The sequence below is a fragment of the Somniosus microcephalus genome, chromosome 4, assembly GCF_052327205.1.
Source record: "Somniosus microcephalus isolate GS21.2 chromosome 4, FLI_Smic_1.0, whole genome shotgun sequence".
Taxonomy (NCBI): domain Eukaryota; kingdom Metazoa; phylum Chordata; class Chondrichthyes; order Squaliformes; family Somniosidae; genus Somniosus; species Somniosus microcephalus.
This window is the reverse complement of record NC_140990.1, coordinates 37,982,269-38,001,854: the sequence shown is the minus strand read 5'-3', so window position 1 is coordinate 38,001,854 and position 19,586 is coordinate 37,982,269. Positions and strand designations below refer to the sequence as shown.

Genomic DNA, 19,586 nt, shown 5'->3' with positions numbered 1-19,586 from the left:
GCTGGTGTGTGACCACAGGCAGCGCATCCTAGCGGTCAATGCCCGCTTTCCAGGCAGCAGCCACGATGCCTTTATCCTGCAACAGACAACTGTGGCTGACATGTTCTAGGCACAGCCTCCCCCAAGAGGATGGCTTATCAGGGACAAAGGCTATCCTTTGTGTACCTGGCTCATAACCCCGCTCCGCGCGCCCACGACCCCTGCTGAAGAGGCATACAACGAGAGCCATCAAGCGACGAGGAACATCATCAAACAAACAATCGGCGTCCTCAAGCAACAGTTCCGCTGTCTCGATCGCTCCGGAGGAGCCCTCCAGTATTCGCAGGAGTGAGTCTCCCAATTCGTCGTCGTTTGCTGCATGCTGCACAACTTGGCTATCCGCAGGACTCAGGCACTGCCACCTCACGTTGGACCCCCACCTCAGGAGGAGGAGCAGGAGGAGCATGAGGAGGAGGAGGACGAGGAGTACCAGCCCATGAGGGAGGCACAAGATCCAAGGGCTGCCCGTCGGCGGCTTATTGAACGTCACTTCTAGGCCCCCTGTCAGGGAATGGCTTGTGCCAATGAAAGAACATGATTGCAGCTGCTCCGCAAGCCCTCAGCCGGTTAAGGCAACAAACACTTCAAAGATCAAACATGGACAATGTTAATAAATAAAATGCTTTATTGTACAAACTCAGGGCCCTTCCCACATGAAAACCAAAAACAGATGAAACCCCCAAAAAACACTCAAACACATTACTCGCTCCCACAACCTGGAGAGGATTAACAAAACAGTGCAACTAAAATGGCCGTCATCCTCGGCCTTCGTAAAATACAAACATCACATCCTCGGCCTTCAAAAAACAAACATCCAATTCTCGGCCTCAAAAAACAAACATCCAATTCTCGGCCTCAAAAAACAAACACAACTGGCCACACATTCGACTTTTTGGCCCGCTAGGGCGATGCCTTGGCCATCTTTGTGTGGCCCCTGCCCGCCCTGCTGCTCCTCCTCAAAGTAAGGCCATTAGCTGCTGCAAGGCTGGGGGCAGGCTCCAGAGGGGCACATGTCGTGACGGCAGATGCCCTTGGGGGTCGGCCTAGTCGAGGTCTGGCCGTTGAGCGGGCGGCTGTTGAATGCTGCAGCTGTGGCTGGCCAGCATCAGTCGCTGCAGCAGCTCCTGGCAGCTCCACTGGGGGAGTGGCAGTGGCGGCTGGAGGAATGGGAGCAAGCTGGCGGATGGCAGGCGCTCGCTGGTCACCTGAGACACTGGCACTCGCCTGGGCTAGCACTGCAGCATGCGCACCAATCTGCCGAGGGACAGACCGCTGTGCTGCTGCAGCGTGCCGGGTGCCCTGGCGATGCCTGGCTGACACAGCGAGTGTGGCAGCAGTGAGTGCCCGTGTTGACTTGTTCAGTGACCTCATCAGAGCACCCAGTGACTGCACGGCACCACTGATCAGCTGCCCACTCGCTGCCTGAGCTGCCCCGAATGCCGCCTGACTCGCTGCCTGATCTGCCCCGAATGCCGCCCGACTCGCTGCCTGCTCTGCCCCGAATTCCGCCAAACTAATGGCCTGTGAGGCCCCGACGTTGGTGACACTCCGAGAGAGGGACTCGATGGCCTGAGGCAACCGTGCCACTACCCCCATGAGCTCCATGTGACGGCGCTCTGAGTCCGCGGACAAGTCCTCAAGGCGTTCCATCTCCTCGGCGAAGACCATCTCCGGACTGGAGGCCGGACTCTCCCTCTGGGGAGAAGGCCGCCGAGCTGGCCGACCCTTCCTGCGTTGCTGGACGCCGCTGGGCCCTGCAATTGGACTCCCCTCCGACCCTTCCCCCCTCTGGGGAGAAGGCCGCCGAGCTGGCACCCCCCTCCCGCGTTTCTGCAGGCCGCAGGTCCCATGAGCTCCCCTCCCCTCTGACACTTCCGCGACGCTGCCCTCCAGGGAAGACGTGTCCCCTACATTGGCATGGGTTGCCACGGCTGAGGGTTCCCCTGATGGGCCACCTTCCTCTTGCTCCTCCTCCTCCTCCTCTTCTGAGGGGCTGTCACTGGCAAGTTCAGGGACCTCCTCCTCACCATCTGAAAGCAGGAAGGCAAAAGAGTAGCTTTAGAGTGAGGAGAGGGCGTCAGCGAGGGATGCATGAGTGGTGGCATTCAGCGCATTGGTCGGACAGTGGCAAAGGATGTAGATCTGATGCGCAAGTGGGACAAGAGAGGTCCAAACGTTGATGTCCTTACCATTGGTGCCCAGAACAGGGTCGGCATCTCCACATGCTACGGGGCCAATCACCCGGCCACCCATGATGTGCGCCACGCGATGTTGCAGCTCGGTGAGCGGCTGGATCTGGGGTCGGCCTCCCCCGGTCGCAGTCTGGCTCTTCTTGTTATTGGCCAGCTTGGCCTGCAAGAGAAAGGACGGCCTCTAAGTACAGTGTGTCGCCCTGATCTTGTGTGCACTGCCTCCCATGGTGGAATAGCCTGGCCAGTGTGTCGCCCTGATCTTGTGTGCACTGCCTCCCATGGTGGAATAGCCTGGCCAGTGTGTCGCCCTGATCTTGTGTGCACTGCCTCCCATGGTGGAATAGCCTGGCCAGTGTGTCGCCCTGATCTTGTGTGCACTGCCTCCCATGGTGGAATAGCTTGGCCAGTGTGTTAAGTGCAGAATGTGCAATTGATGTTCATGCCTGTCCCATAGCTGCTGGATGAGGGCTGGTCATTAGGGCTTTCAGGTCCCTTTGCCCATAATGTGAGGTGCACATGCAAGGATGAGGAGGTCACTGGAAAGGGTACTCACCCTGACAATCCGCGTGAGGTCATTAAACTTTTTGCGGCATTGGACACCGGTCCTGGGGACCTCGCTGTTGGCTGACACCTTGCTGGCGACATGCCTCCAGGCTCTCCGGTAGGCATGGACCGGCGCCTTCCTGCCATTGTCCGGGTACAAAATATGGCGCCTCTTCTCCACACCACCAACCAGCACACTCAGATCACACTCTGAGAAGAGCTGCACTCGTTCACAGGCCCTCTGCATGGCTTCAGGCACTATTTGGTTCCAGCAGCAGTGTTCAGGCCTAGCTGGAGGACTCCACTATCCAGGGCGTGGCAGCAGACAAAGTCGACCCTTCCCCCTTAAGAGCTGGCCAGCGCCAGGGTGTCTGCTGTCAATCATGAGATGGCCGCACCTGCGCTGCGCCCGGCCTGGGCACTCTCGCTCAGCACCTCTGGCTTAGCGCCTAAAGAGAGGCGTCCAGCGCCAGTTTTAGCACTCGAGCAAACTCTTAGGGCGAAGCTAATGAATATCGGAGAAGTGGCCTCGATTTGGCGGCGGGCGCAAACTTTAGCGGCCGCCCAACTTTACCGCCCCAAAAGTGGCTACAATGAATTTCTAGGCCTATGACTCTATGACTCTATAACCGGCTTTGGGAATCGTATTTAATTAAGGTTATTTAATTGAGTGAGTGGGAGGAGGAAAGTCAGGAGACATCCATTCCGTAGAATGGGATAGAGCACAAGCCACACTGCATCGCTCTTCCTCCAATTCTGAGAAGGAAAGAGAGAGACTCAAATCAATCCGATTGATCCAAAGCTTGAATCTTATAAAACCAGGCTGTGCAAAAGTTCCCTATTCAAATCGGTGCGCTGAATTATTTAGTTCACATTTTAAACGAGACTTCAACCATTTATTGTAAACGTCCTTTATTGTCATGGGAAGAAAGAAGATTTAGATGAGGTCTGATAGATGGGTTGGGAATTATGAAGGGTTTTATGAAGGGATTCGGGAACATATTTCCCGGGCCGGTGAGTTGGTGAGTAAATGGCACTGATTGAAAATCAGCAGCAACAGATTGAAGGGAGATGGTATTATTCTACTTTTCTACACAGGGGGCTGTTGGACATGGGATGTCCTATCAGAAAGAGGGCTGCATGCAGAATCCATAATAGCTCGATAAAATTGAACATTTGAGAGGAAGATTGGGAATTGGAAGGTGCACGGGATTGGTGGAGAGATCTTTCAGCGGTGTGATGGGCCGAATGGCCTCCTTCTGTGCTGTAAAGTTGTATTATTTTATAATTCTGGGTCATGCTCTATAAACATGCTGGGATTTGTTGTAAAGGTAATACAACTAGTAGATCTAGCAGTAGGAGTTGTGTGATTAGGAGAACTAACCCCACCGCTATTCAAACAAGACTATCCTCTGAAAACAACAACAACTTGCATTTATATAGCGCCTTTAACGTAGTAAAACGTCCCAAGACGATTCACAGGAGTGTCAGCAGATACAATCTGACACCGAGCCACATAAGGAGATATCATTTTATTCTTTAGTATGGTTGGTAGTTACTCTGACAGTTGACCAAAAGCTTGTTCAAAGAGGTAGGTTTTAAGGCAGCATCTTACAATGGAGAGATGATGACAATTTGATATCACGGAATAGTCTGATTCTGTGCTGATGATAAGAGGCTGACAGCAAAATGATGTCGGGAGGAGCTCAGTGGACAGAATGTGAAAGAATCTAATGTGAAAGTGTTTGGGGAATGAGGGGTGTGTTCCATAACAGGGGATCAAGAGCTGGAGGAAGTCCCGATACAATATTCTGGCATTCACTCGGTATAAAGGGGCCTCATGGACAGAATGCCCCTTTCAGACTCCTGACTTTTCTTATGTACAAGACTGGAGTTACATGAAGGCGTTTCACGTCGGCTCTCACAACTCACAGAAACTCAAATGCTGATCTAGGTTTTGATCGGCAAATGATGGAATTAGTTCATCCTGTAGTCACATTTCGAGTTGTCTGGTTATGTTATAAGCACGGATTACAGAGTCTAACTTGTTCAATTGGCCATTCTTTCCCAGCGACACAGTCTCCTGACTCCTTCTACACCCTGCTCTCCTCCTGTGAACAACCTAACACCGGTGGCCCCGTCACGTATGGCAGCTTGGCAATGGACTACTTCCCGGAAATCACCAGCCTTTCCTGGACGAAAGATAAAGAGCCGATCACCACTGGATTGAAGACCTACCCGTCAGTGTTCAACAAGAAGGGAACCTATAACCTGAGCAGCCAGTTAACCATCACCGAGTCAGAGGTGGGGAGCAGCACAATCTAATGCCAGGTTCGACAAAGTGGGTTGGACTTGAGCGTCAAAATGCCAGGTCAGTGTTGTGGGACACAGGGAGAAACTGTGAGAAGGTGAGAAGTTATGTTCAACTTCTATACAACCTTGGTTAGACCAGAATTAGAGAACTGAGTACAGGTCTGGTCTCCATATCACACTTAGTGTACTGTGTACAGGTCTGGTCTCCATATCACACTTAGTGTACTGTGTACAGGTCTGGTCTCCATATCACACTTAAAGTGCTGTGTACAGGTCTGGTCTCCATATCACAATTAGAGTACTTTGTATGTAGTGTATGTGCCTTTAAGAGCCCCATGTGTACTGTAATGCCGGTAATGGCCACTCGGGCTATATAAGCCTGTATATTGTGTTGTATCAGTTAGTTCCCCTCCAGACTTTGTTTAGTAAACACCTATGAAACCAACTCCTGCCTTCAGTGTCTCTATCAACACACAGACACAACAGTGGTGACGAATTGGAAACGGACTTACCTGCAATGCGGCAGCACCTCAAGGACATCGATTCCTCTGGCATCCGGGGTTGAAGAGGATTCAAGGAGAAGAAAAAGCTGTGGTTTCACCAGCTAGCCAAGCTGGTGGCAGGTACTACAGTGGTCATTCCTGGGCGTCGGGCTGGGGCTCCAGCGGCTGGCTCTACAGCTAGGCCAAGCAGCGAAGGCGGAGGCAAGCAGTAACAGATGGGGAGGGAGCACTCGGGAGATGGCCGGCACTGCAAGCAGGTCGGCATTCAGACCTAGAGAGAGAGTCCGGCGGGAACGAGTCTCCAACTGTAAATAAATAAATAAAAAGAACGGAAACTGCGGGAAACAGCATTGTCATCGGCAGCAGTGGCGGGGAAGCACCATATCTTTTTTGCAGAAAAGAAAGAAAAGCACGGGAAGCGCCATTTTATTTCTAGGATGCCTAAGTCTGGCAATATTGATGCTTTTGATAATGAGATGGAGGATTGGACCACATACGTGGAAAGAGTGTAGGTATATTGCACCGCAAATGGAATAGAAGATGAAAAAAAAGCTTCAGTACTGCTAAATCTAATGGGCGCAAAGACGTATGGGCTGCTACGAAATATAATCACTCCAGCCAAACCAATGGACAAGAATTTTAAAGAAATTGTTGATACCCTACAGGAGCACTTAAACCCAACACCGCTGCTGATAGCGGAACGATTCAAATTCTTCAAGAGAAATCAACATAAGAATGAAAGTAACGCTGATTACCTCACCGAATTAAGAAAGCTATCAAAACACTGCCAATTCGGGGCAGGACTAGCAGATTATCTTCGAGACAAATTCGTCTGTGGTCTCTTAAGTGAAGGAACACAGAAAAGGCTGCTTTCTGAAAAAGATTTAACACTGGACAAGGCTTTCAGTATGGCTGTATCATACGAAGCAGCCGCAAGAGGAGCTGCAGAGATACAACAAAAGACACAGGACTTCGGCACCCATGAAATGACACAGGGTTTCGAGAGATGGTATCGCTGCGGCAATGCGGAAAGATTGGACACATTGCACGGGTATGCCGATCGGGTCAAAAAAAATCCACAGACAGGAAAAAAAAAATCAATAAAGAAAGTATAGAAAGGTACAAATGATGATGGACAGTAGCTCCAAAGACCAGAAGAGCGAAAGCAACTCCGAAAACAAGAGACTAAGCTGTCTCAAATTACATAATGTAATTGCCAAAGAAAATTACCAGACCATTTGGGTTACCCTCAAAATAGCAGGGTCCCCAGTTAAAATGGAGCTAGATACAGGATCAGCTCTGACCATCATAAATCGACGGGATTATGAGCGGCTATTTCCGCATATACCTTTAAAAGACACATCCATTAGCTTGAAAACATATATGGGGCAGAAAGTATACCCCAAAGGAAAAATAAGGGTGCCTGTTGTATACAACGGCAAGGAAATACAAAAGTTGTATTTATACATTCTACAAGATGGTGGTCCACTGCTGTTGGGACATGAATGGATCAGTAAAATACGTTTAGACTGGCACTCCATTCAGGCACTAACGGTGACCAGTAAGAAAATAAACGATGATGACGTCATACCTGAACGATTAAAAGACATCTTGGCCAACGCCAAAGAAGTGTTTCAAGAGAACCTAGGAACCTTGAAAGGCATCACCGCCTCAATAAAAGAGGAAGATGCAGCAATTCCCAAGTTTTTTAAGGCAGGACTGGTGCCATACGCAATTCGTCCAGCAGTCAAGGCAGAGCTGGAGAATTTGGAAAAGGCAGGCGTATTATCCAAAATAGATTGGAGCGAGTGGGCAACACCCATCGTTCCAGTCATGAAGAAAGCATTGAATAATGATAAATCTGAAGAACAGAGAAAAATTCGTATCTGTGGAGATTCAGGGTGACTGTAAACCTGATCCTTCACATGGTACAGTATCCTCTTCCGAGGATAGAAGATATTTTCGCCTCACTATCCAGAGGGAAACGTTTCACCAAAATTGACTTGGCACAGGCATATCTACAGATGGAGGTTGAAGAGGCCTCTAAAAAGTATCTCACAATAAATACACACAAAAGTCTCTACCAGTACAATCGACTGGTTTTCGGAGAAGCATCCGCTCCAGCTATCTGGCAAAGAGCTATGGAGCAAGTCCTCCAAGGGATTCCGGGGACTCAATGCTACCTAGACGACATCCTTGTAACAGGAGAAAACGACAACGAGCACCTTGCCAATTTGGAGCAGGTGCTCACTAGGCTGAGAGAACGGGGCCTACGAGCAAATCACCCCAAGTGCGAATTTTTCCAAAATCAAATATCATATTGTGGGCACATAATTAATAAGGAAGGGTTGCATAAGTCACCTGAAAAAATTGAAGCGGTCATAAAAGCCCCAGCACCTGAAAATGTTTCACAATTAAGGTCGTTCCTGGGATTAATAAATTACTGTCATAAATTTTTACCGAACTTATCAACTCTTCTATACAGTCTTAATGAACTGCTACAAACAGGAGTAATTTGGAAATGGAGCGAAGACTGTAAACGTGCCTTCCATAAATGCAAAGACTTAATCACGTCCAAAGAAGTTTTGGCTCATTACAACCCATCACTGCCAATTAGACTGGTGTGAGATGCATCCCCTTATGGCGTAGGAGCAGTATTATCGCATAAATTCCCTGATTGCTCAGAACGGCTGATAGCTTTTGCGTCACGCTCATTGAACTCAGCTGAGCGTAACTATGCCCAAATCGACAGGGAAGCACTCAGCCTGGTATGGGGAGTGAAGAAATTCAACCATTACCTACACGGACAAAAATTTACCTTGTTGACTGACCATCAACCCCTCATCTCCATATTCAACCCTAAAAAAGGTGTTCCCATTATGACAGCACAAAGGCTACAGAGGTGGTCCCTTTTTCTAGGGGCACACCAATACAACATAGAATACAAAGGATCAAAACAGCATGGGAATGCTGACGGGCTATCGCGCCTATCGTTGCCAATGGTAGAAAAAGCACCTACCATAGACCCAGTGGAGATTTTCCACTCTACCATAGTCGAATGTCTACCAGTAACAAATTCTGCCATTGAAAGGGAGACAAGAAATGACCCTACTCTCTCACGGGTCTATGATTTAACAGTGAAGGGATGGCCAGCACATGGCGAACCATTGTTGCCAGCATTCTCGCAAAGAAGAGAACAGCTGTCAGTGTGCCGAGGAACTTTGATGTGTGGATCCAGAGTGGTGATTCCACCCAAACTCCAGGATAAAGTTCTAAAGGAGCTTCACGAGGAGAATCTGGGTGGAGTGAAAGTGAAGAACCTAGCCAGGGCGTTTGTACGGTGGCCAGGTATCGATGGAGACATCGAAGAAATGACCAAGAGCTGCCTAGGATGCCAGAAGGTCCAAAACGCTCCACCCCAAGCCCCTCTACATCCATGGGAGTGGCCCTCATCTCCCTGGCAAAGGGTACACATCGACTTTGCTGGTCCATTTATGGACTCAATGTTCTTAATCGCGGTTGATGCACACTCTAAGTGGCCAGAGGTAATAAAGACGTCCTCCACCACCACGGAAAAAACCATCACAGTATTAAGGACCATATTTGCCAGGAATGGGCTGCCGGAACAGATCTGTTCTGATAATGGACCACAATTTGTGTCTGAAGAATTCAGGAAGTTCTGAAAAAAAACAATGGGGTTCAGCACTACACGTCCGCCCCATACCATCCCGCCACCAATGGATTGGCTGAAAGGTTTGTGCAGACCTTCAAGAAAGCCATGAAGGCCATGGGAAATGAAGACATAAAACTCAGCACAATGTGGATAACTTCTTGTTCACATACAGGAATGCAACACATACGGTTACAAACCAAACTCCCACCATGATGTTGTTCAATAGAAGCCTAAGATGCCGGCTGGATTTGATCAAGCCCAACATCAGAAGGGACGTGGAGAACCGGCAATTTCAAGGCATGAATGAAAGGCCAACTAGAACCTTCCAGATAGGTCAACAAGTTTTGGCCCGGGACTACCATACCGAGAAATGGCAGCCTGGAACAATCTGCACATGACTAGGACCGCTGATGTATACCGTGGACATCGGAGAAAGCATAATAAGGCGCCATGCTGACCAAATCATAGAGTCATCCGAAATGGGACAACCTACACCACAACTCTATACGCCTAACGATGAAGTAGAGATACCCATATCTACCTCCGATCCGCTGATACTGGAACCCGATGAACCCGACACTGGCATTCAAGCCGAATCAGCCTTGCCAAAAGAACCTACTACACCACCAGAAACAATACACCACTGAGGCATTATCCGGACCGAGTCAGGAAGCCTCCAGAGAGACTGACTGATAATTAATTAACTGCAGCAATATGTAGATTATTTTTCTTGTAACATGTAATTAATAATTACTTAAAATATTATGTACTGGTTGGCTAAAATGGGAGGAATTGTAGTGTATGTGCCTTTAAGAGCCCCATGAGTACTGTAATGCCGGTAATGGCCACGCGGGCTATATAAGCCTGTATATTGTGTTGTATCAGTTAGTTCCCCTCCAGACTATGTTTAGTAAACACCTATGAAACCAACTCCTGTCTTCAGTGTCTCTATCAACACACAGACACAACAGTGTACAGGTCTGGTCTCCATATCATACTTAGAGTGCTGTGTACAGGTCTGGTCTCCATATCATACTTAGAGTACTGTGTACAGGTCTGGTCTCCATTTCATACTTAGAGTGCTGTGTACAGGTCTGGTCTCAATATCACACTTAGTTTGCTGTGTACAGGTCTGGTCTCCATATCACACTTAGATTACTGTGTACAGGTCTGGTTTTCCATATTACACTTAGTGTACTGAGTACAGGCCTGGTCTCCATATCACACTTAGAGTGCTGTGTACAGGTCTGGTCTCCATATCACACTTAGTGTACTGAGTACATGTCTGGTCTCCATATCAGACTTAGTGTGCTGTGTACAGGTCTGGTCTCCATATCACACTTAGAGTGCTGTGTACAGGTCTGGTCTCCATATCACACTTAGTGTACTGAGTACAGGTCTGGTCTCCATATCACACTTAGTGTACTGTGTACAGTTTCTGCTTTCCATGTTACAAGAATGATACAGAGGGACTGGAGAAGTGCAAAAAAAGATTTACAAGGACGATACCAGAACTGAAAAATTGTAACTGTCAAGAATGATTGAACTGGCTTGGAATATATTCTCAAGGGGTGACCGAATAGAGGTCTTTAGAATTATGAAGTGGGTTGAAAGGATAGATGTAGAGACAATATTTCTGCTCGAGGGGGAGCCCGATACTAGGGGCCATAAATATAAGATAATCACTAATATATCCAATAGGGAATTTAGGAGAAACTTCTTTACCCAGAGAGTGGTTAGAATGTGGAACTCGCCACCACATGGAGTAGTTGAGGCGAATAGCATAGATGCGTTTCACAGAATCACAGAAACCCCACAGTGCAGATAGTGGTCATTTCGGCCCATCGAGCCTGCACTGACACATATCCCACCCAATCCTCGTAACCCCTACACCAACACATATCCCACCCTATCCCCGTAACCTCATGTATTTAATCCCCCTAACACTAAGGGTCAATTTTTTATCATAGCCAATCAACCTAACCCGCACATCTTTGGACTGTGGGAGGAAACCTGAGCACCCAGAGGAAACCCATGCAAACACGGGGAGAATGTGCAAACTCTACACAGACAATCGCCCGATGTCGGATTCGAACCCGGGTCCCTGGCGCTGTGAGGCAACAGTGCTAACCACTATGCCACCGTGCTTCAGGGGAATCCAGATAAGTACAGGAGGGAGAAAGGAATAGAAGGTTGTGTTGATGGGGAGATGAAGTAGAGAGAGAGGAGGCTCATGTGGAGAATAAACACCGACCTGTTGGGCCGATTGGCCTGTGTCTGTGTTGTAGATTCTATGTAAAAAAACGCTTTACATTTCTTCATTTTCTGGATTGCAACAAATAATCCCAATAAAATGTATGTTCTTGCAGATCGTGTGGTACATCATACAACTGTGATCCTCACCCTGAGTTCCAGTGAAGAAATCATCATCAGCAGGTCTGCAACCGCCGTGTGTTCAATCATTGATTTCCATCCATAGTCAGTGACCGTGAATTGGCTGAGGAATGGACAACTCATGGATTCGGGAATCGTCACCTCTCCCGTCTGTGAAGTGAACGGAAACTTCTCGGCGACCAGTCAGCTGAGATTCCCCGCCGGGGTTGGTTCGCCAGCTCAGTCTATACCTGCCGGGTCTCTCATCAAAGTGTCACCCAAAGCTGAAACATCTCCAGATCTCAGGGTACGAGACACAACCCCGAGAAATCCAAGGTCATTCTGAGGGCTGATCTCAGTCAGGACTTTTATTGGAATTAGTAAAAAGCGCAGAACTGTTTCTAATTTCCAATCACACAGTTTGTGTTTCCTCCCGATATCAGTGCTGTCTCAGGATCCTTCACTGTTCGGGATTCCAGCACTTTGACAAAGGTTTCCCTCAGCTCTGATGTCAGACAGTGAGTGAGGAGTCCCTAGTCTCAGGTTTACACTGAGAGAGCTCGATTTCTAATTTACAATCATGCTGTTTCTGTTTTCTTCCAATATAAAATAAAAGAAAGAAATGCCTTTACATAGCGCCTTTCCCAAAGCGCTTTTCCGCCAAGGAAGTACTTCCTGAAATGTGGTCACTGTTGTAATGTGGAAATTGTGGCGGCCAATTTGCAGACAGTAAGGTCCCACAAACAGCAATGTGATAATGATCAGATAATCTTATTATTTGGTGATGTTTGTTGAGGGATAAATATTGGCCAGGACACCTGGGAGAACTCCCCCGCTCTTCCTCGAAATAGTGCCATGGGATCGTTATCGTCCAACTGAGAGGGCAGACGGGGCCTCGGTTTAACGTCTCCTTCGAAAGACAGCACCTCCGACAGTGCAGCGCTCCCTCAGTGCTGCACTGGGAGTGTCAGCTCACATTTTGTGTTTAAGTGTCTGGAGTGGGACTTGAACCCACGATCTTCTGAATCAGGATTCCTCATGGTTAAGGATTGCATAACCTCGCCAAAGAAAGTTTCCCTCTGCTCTGATGTCAGAGAGTACATGAGGTGTCCTCGGTCTCAGGTTAATCCTGAGTTGTTGATCATATTCGAAGCGGCAGTAGGTGTCTGGAACCCTTTACTGGTAACTGTCCCGGGACACACTGCCAGAAAGGACATTTACACTATTTAGAGAACTGCGTTCAATTCTGGGCACCACATATGTTGGATATACTGACTTTAGAGGGTGCAACACAAATTCACCCGAATCATACCGGGGCAGAAATGGTTAAATTATGAGGACAGGTTGCATAGAATAGGCTTGCATTCCTTTGATTATAGAAGATTAAGAGGTGATCTAATTGAGGTGTTTAAGTTGATACATGGAATTGATAGGGGAGATAGAGAGAAAGTATGTCCTCTGGTACGGGAGTCCAGAACAAGGGGCATAACCTTAAAATTAGAACAGCGCCGTTCAGGGGTGATGTCAGGAAGCACTTGATTTATTCTCCCTGAGAGAGTGAAGACTGAATACTGGTGTCCTGATTCTGAAGATGAAGTTTTGCATGACTTTCATTTCTGCTTCACAGATGAGATTCAATGTAACGATCCAGAAATCACTCTTCCCCAACCGTCACTGGAACAGGTCTTACTGGAGGCGACGGTGACCTTAACCTGCGTCGTGTCTAATGCTCCTTATGGAGTCAACGTGTCCTGGACCCGAGAAAAGGAGACGTTGAAATCAAAGATTGCCGTCCAACCCGGAGAGGCTCGCAACAGCGTAATCAGCAACTTAAACATCTCGACACAAGCCTGGCTGAGAGGGGATAAGTTCACCTGCGTGGTGAGCCATCAGGATATGTTGACTCCTATAATAGATTCCATCCACAAGGAAAAAGGTGAGCGGTGAGATTGTAGCAATTAGTGAGACTCTGTGACTATTTCCGGTGATGGTGCAAGGGCCAATTCGTTCTATTCAGTGTTTTAATGGACCACTCTGATAATTCAATGGGTAATTCCACTAACTAAACCCTCTAGGACCAGAGAGGATGCATTTAAAGGGAAGCTGGATAAGTCAATGAGGGAAAAAGGAATAGAAGGATCTATTATTAGAGTTAGATGAAGTAAGGTGGGAGGAGGTTCGTGTGGAGCATAAACAGTGGGAAAACCGGACAAGACACAGAGGGGGAAAGGGAATCCTTTCACATTCAGCGCGAAGCACATTTCTCTCACATCTAACCGCCGGTTTCGCTGTCTCTGGAATTCTCCAGTTTATTGACCTTTATTGTGATTGTTCTGCAGCTAATGATCCGCGGGAACCGCCCGTGTCTGTCCTCCTGCCCCCGGCAGAAGAAGTATCCGCTCAGACGTTCATCACTCTCACCTGCTTAGTGAGAGGTATCTCCCCCCGAGAGATGTTCGTCAAGTGGACCGTCAATGACAAGCCGGTGAATTCCAGCAACTACAAGAACACCGAGGTGATGGCGGAGAACGGCAGCAGTTCCTTCTTCATGTACAGCCTGCTATCCATTGCAGTGGAGGAGTGGGCCAGCGGCGCTTCCTACTCCTGTGTGGTGGGACATGAAGTGATCCCCCTGAAGATCATCAACAGAATGGTTAATAAATCCAGCGGTAAACCCAGTTTTGTCAACATTTCCCTTGTTCTGATCGACACCGTCAATTCTTGTCAATGAGAATCTCTCGATTGCATTTCAGTTCTTGAATAAAACCAATAAAGGCCTTTTCTTCCAATCGTCAGTTACACACACAGCCGCTCAATTAATCTTGTTTCCCATTTTTGCCAAGGGGAGGGCTGTTTATCTGAAGCAGGATATTTACCGGTCTCGGGCCCAAGGCTTGTACAGCCAGCGCTCCCAGCTCAGATACACCACGGGTTAGAGACAGACTGAAGCTCTTTCACAACAGGATTCCTCAAAGTCACTTCAGCAAATTTCGTCCCGCTGGGGGCAATCAAAAAGTACACATTTCAGACAAACAAACGCAGCACATTTAGATGTCGGGGTCGCTGTTTCTCATGTTCTCCATTCCTTTAGAAATGGGGCAGTTTTATTTTGCAGCATCGCACCTTCTGGGATCTGAAATAAGGCCACACATGAACCCAAACTGTAACCCCCACCAGAGAGATGGGAAAGAGCTATTTTTAAACAACTGCACCCCAACTCCACCACCAGAGAGAGGGGAAAGGGCAATTGTTAACCCATTGTTCCCCCACTCCTCTACCAGAGAGAGGGGAAAGGGCAATTGTAATCTCACTGTAACCCCACTTCATGACCAGAGGGGAAAGGGCAATTGTTAACTCACTGTGCCACCCACTCCCCCATCAGAGAGAGGGGAAAGGGCAATTGTTAACCCAATGTACCCAAACTCTCCCCACCAGAGAGGGGAAAGGGCAATGGTTAACCCATTGTACCCCCACTCCCTCACCAGAGAGAGGGGAAAGGGCAATTGTTAACCCATTGTACCCCCACTCCCTCACCAGAGAGAGGGGAAAGGGCAATTGTTAACCCACTGTACCCCCACTCCCCCACCACAGAGAGGGGAAAGGGCAATTGTTAACCCATTGTACCCCCACTCCCTCACCAGAGAGAGGGGAAAGGGCAATTGTTAACACAATGTACCCCAACTCGTCCCAGCAGAGAGTGGGGAAAGGGCAATTGTTAACCCAGTGTACCTCCCACTCCCCCACCAGAGAGAGGGGAAAGGGCAATTGTTCACCCACGGTACCCCCACTCCCCCACCAGAGAGAGGGGGAAGAGCAATTTTTACCCACTGTACCTCCCACTCCCCCACCAGAGAGAGGGGAAAGGGCAATTGTTAACCTACTGTACCCCAACTCTCCCCACCAGAGAGGGGAAAGTGCAATTGTTAACGAACTGTACCCCCACTCCCTCACCAGAGAGAGGGGAAAGTGCAATTGTTAACCCACTGTAACTCCCAATCCCCCACCAGAGAGAGAGGAAAGGGTAATTGTTAACCAGCTGTACCCCCACTCCTCCACCAGAGAGAAGGGAAAGTGCAATTGTTAACCCATTGTACCCCCACTCCTCCACCAGGGAGAGGGGAAAGGGTAATTGTTAACCCACTGTACCTCCAATCCCCCACCAGAGAGAGGGGAAAGTGTAATTGTTAACCCACTGTACCCCACTCCTCCACCAGAGAGATGGGAAAGTGCAATTGTTAACCCACTGTACCCCCACTCCTCCACCAGAGAGAGGGGAAAGGGTAATTGTTAACCCACTGTACCCCCACTCCTCCATCAGAGAGAGGGGAAAGGGTAATTGTTAACCCACTGTACCCCCACTTCCCCACCAGAGAGAGGGGAAAGGGCAATTGTTAACCCATTGTACCCCCACTCCCTCACCAGAGAGAGGGGAAAGGGCAATTGTTAACCCACGAAATCCCCACTCCCCCACCAGAGAGAGGGGAGGTGAACCACTCTCTATTATATGAACACAATTGCAATCAGTAAAAAGTCAGCTTTAACTCAATCTAAAAACATTAAAATTGCCGGATGAAAATCATAATGTTAAATACATATTTATTCAATAATTTAGCTTTAACTAGTGTTGGGGTAAATCTGTCCCTGTTATTCATAAACTAACAGATTGAATTTAAATTGTCCAAATCTGAACTGGTGATTGAATCATCTGCGGATTTCTTACGGTTCTGTCCCTGATGGTTTGAGGCCCATCGGTTGACATCACATTACGTCTCACACAGAACACATTTACACAAAATGGGGAAAAATGCATGTAAAAGTGAGCGTGTGTGTGTTTATGTGTAAGTGCGTTTGCGATTTTGTGTAAGTATGTGTGTTTTGTGTAAGTGCACACTTACACATAAACACACACAGGCTTACACATACACACACGCATTAACACACTGACATAGAATATTACACATACCCAGAATATAATACGCACCATGATTGTCAGACCAAGTTATTGGTACTCTCTGAAACTTTGAACAGTAGCAGAAATACACACGCGCACACCCTTAAAAAACACACACAAACACATGCATTAACACACGCAATTACACACACATAAACTCATACTCAACACACACACACACACTTATATGCAAACACACACAGTTACACATAAAGACACACACACTTAAACCTGAACATACAAAAACACACATAACCATAAACATATACATAAAAACACACATGGACGTATGAGGAGAGATTGGGTCGATTGGGCTTATACTCGCTGGAGTTTAGAAGAATGAGAGGGGATCTCATTGAAACTTATAAAATTATAACAGGACTAGGCAGACTAGATGCAGGAAGGATGTTCCCGATGGCAGGGGAGTCCAGAACCAGGGGTCACAGTCTAAGGATAAGAGGTAAGCCATTTAGGACTGAGATGAGGAGGAATTTCTTCACCCAGAGAGTGGTGAACCTGTGGAATTCTCTACCACAGAAGGCAGTTGAGGCCAATTAATTAAATATATTCAAGAAGAAGTTAGATATATTTCTTAAGGCTAAAGGGATCAAGGGATCTGGGGAGAAAGCAGGGACAGGGTACTGAATTTAGATGATCAGCCGTGATCTCATTGAATGGCGGAGCAGGCTCGAGGGGCCGAATGGCCTACTCCTGCTCCTATCTTCTATGTTTACATGTTTCTGTGGACGCACTTCCTCAAAAACACACACACACTTAAACATAAACACACTTACAAATAAACTTGCACACAAACACACACACATAATTACAAATAAACACACACACTTACACAATGACTTACACATAAACATACACAAACTTACAAAAATACATGCACACTTACACATAAATACACATATATAGAATTGCACAATCATGCAAACTCACACACGAACACACAGATAATTACACTTGAACACACACAGACACACTTACCGAGCACACACACATTAACACACAAACACAGACTAAAACAAAACAAGAGATTGTCAAACACACATACTCAAACACGAATGCACGCAAAGAACATCAGGCTATAGAAAAATGTAGAATTAAAATGCACTTTTTGAACGAACAGTTTCCAACGATTGTTCTGAATGAATAATTCTTGATTCCATAACATCTCACATTTCTCTATTCTGGTCCTACACATACACTGAATCATTGTTCTTGTTGGAAACTGATACAAGTTAATTATATTAAGAGCATTGCCATAACAAATAAATAAACAAGATTATAACTCACATCTGATCTCTTACCCAGCCCCCTTGACTGTCTCCAAGTAAGTAGCTATCTAAACCTGTCGTTGAAATAATCGATATCAATCAGTGAACCTCCCTTGATATTTCATCATATTATTCCTGAATGTTAGATCCTACGAAATTGATGGAAAATCAATTAGCGTGTGTCATTGAAGAAATTTTCCGACACAGACTGTAGGAGGACCATAAAGGAAGAGCGACTGTGGAGTTAGGAACAGAGATAGATTGCTGAGAGTGATTAACTTAACACAAGATATACATTGACAATTAAATTAGACAACAAACTTTTACCTTAAGGAAAAGAAGGGAATATATAATAATAATATGATATCTTGGATTAATAAACGACCTGAATATATTTCCTCCTCTGCATCCCGTAGATTCCTCAGACAACATCTTGATTGAAGACTATGAGGAAGAGAGCGGCAACATCTGGACAACCACTTCCACATTCATCATCCTGTTCTCCCTGAGCATTTCCTACAGCGCTGCCATCACTCTAGTGAAGGTGAGAAGATTCAATCCACTCACACTTCGATCTGACTGAAGCGGTTTGACAAATCTCTAATAGTTTCATTGATAAAAAACCTGTGATAAATGCCCCAAATCATTAAAACTCTGTTTCATTCTTTTATCCCTCTTTTACAGGTCAAGTGAACAGTTGAATTTCGGATGCCGTGGATTATCCTCATCTGTTTATTAACATCTCTGTGTCCTGAAAATAAAATATATCCTCTTGGTGATTCTCAGAGTCAAATGCCTTCAATTAATAGATCCGAATCTGTAGCTGAGAAAATCATAACCGGGATTTCCGTCTCTCTGTTTAAAACGTTTGCGCTAAACGTGGCTATACTGTAAATGTATCTTATAGTTTCACTGTTGGTTGAATATTTCATGTGTAAATAAGTCTCTTTTCTCATTCCTCATTCACAATTGTTCCCTTCCCTTTATGTAGAGCCCTTGTTCTCTCTCTCTGGTGTCTGTTACAGTTATACTGACAGCTGCCAGCTCAGCACTACTGTGTTCTGGTCTCAATGTGACGCTCAGTTGTTATATTCACTACTAGCTGGGGTAGCCCCGCGTTGCCAGGGCTGTTTTGGGCCGGGCGGTTTAAATCGAGTCCCAGGCTTTCGGGCCTGTCTCTGTGTCCGTCTGTGAATCTGCTGCCGGGCAACATTTCTATCTATTAATAACTTCAAAGATGAAAGTGAAAGTACTTATAAAACGTTTTTGGTAAATCTTATGTTATTTTTAAAAGAGATACTAACTTTTTCGAAGCTGGATTTGCAGATTTTGAGCTGGAAGTAGTTGAAGCAATGGCTGCCCGATGCCTGAGTTCAAAATGATTAGTCCCGCCCACAGACGCAGCGATTGGCCAACCATCAGGTGACTGAACTGTAGGATTGGTCAATCATGACGGCACAGGATTGGTCGAACCTTGACGTCAGTCACTAAATGCTAATTAGGAGATTTTGGGCCAGAAATTGGTGAACGGGGCTTGCAGCCCCGTTTCTGCACTTACCCCGCGCTACTGCCGATCAGCTCCAGGGACGCCTGGAATTGGTGTTTCCAGAAGAAGAATCCCGGGCAGCGTATGACGTCACGCCGCCCAGGAGTGCAGCCAGCGCGAAGCCAGGAGCGTGCAGTGCAAGTGAGACACGCCCCTTGAGGTCTCAG

At 47.0% G+C, this 19,586-nt stretch overlaps 1 pseudogene; it reads left to right on the top strand.

Moving 5' to 3' along the window:
• Window positions 1–4,742: 4,742 nt before the first annotated feature.
• LOC147118657 (Ig heavy chain C region, membrane-bound form-like) lies at window positions 4,743–18,566 on the top strand (annotated as a pseudogene).
• Window positions 18,567–19,586: the final 1,020 nt, after the last annotated feature.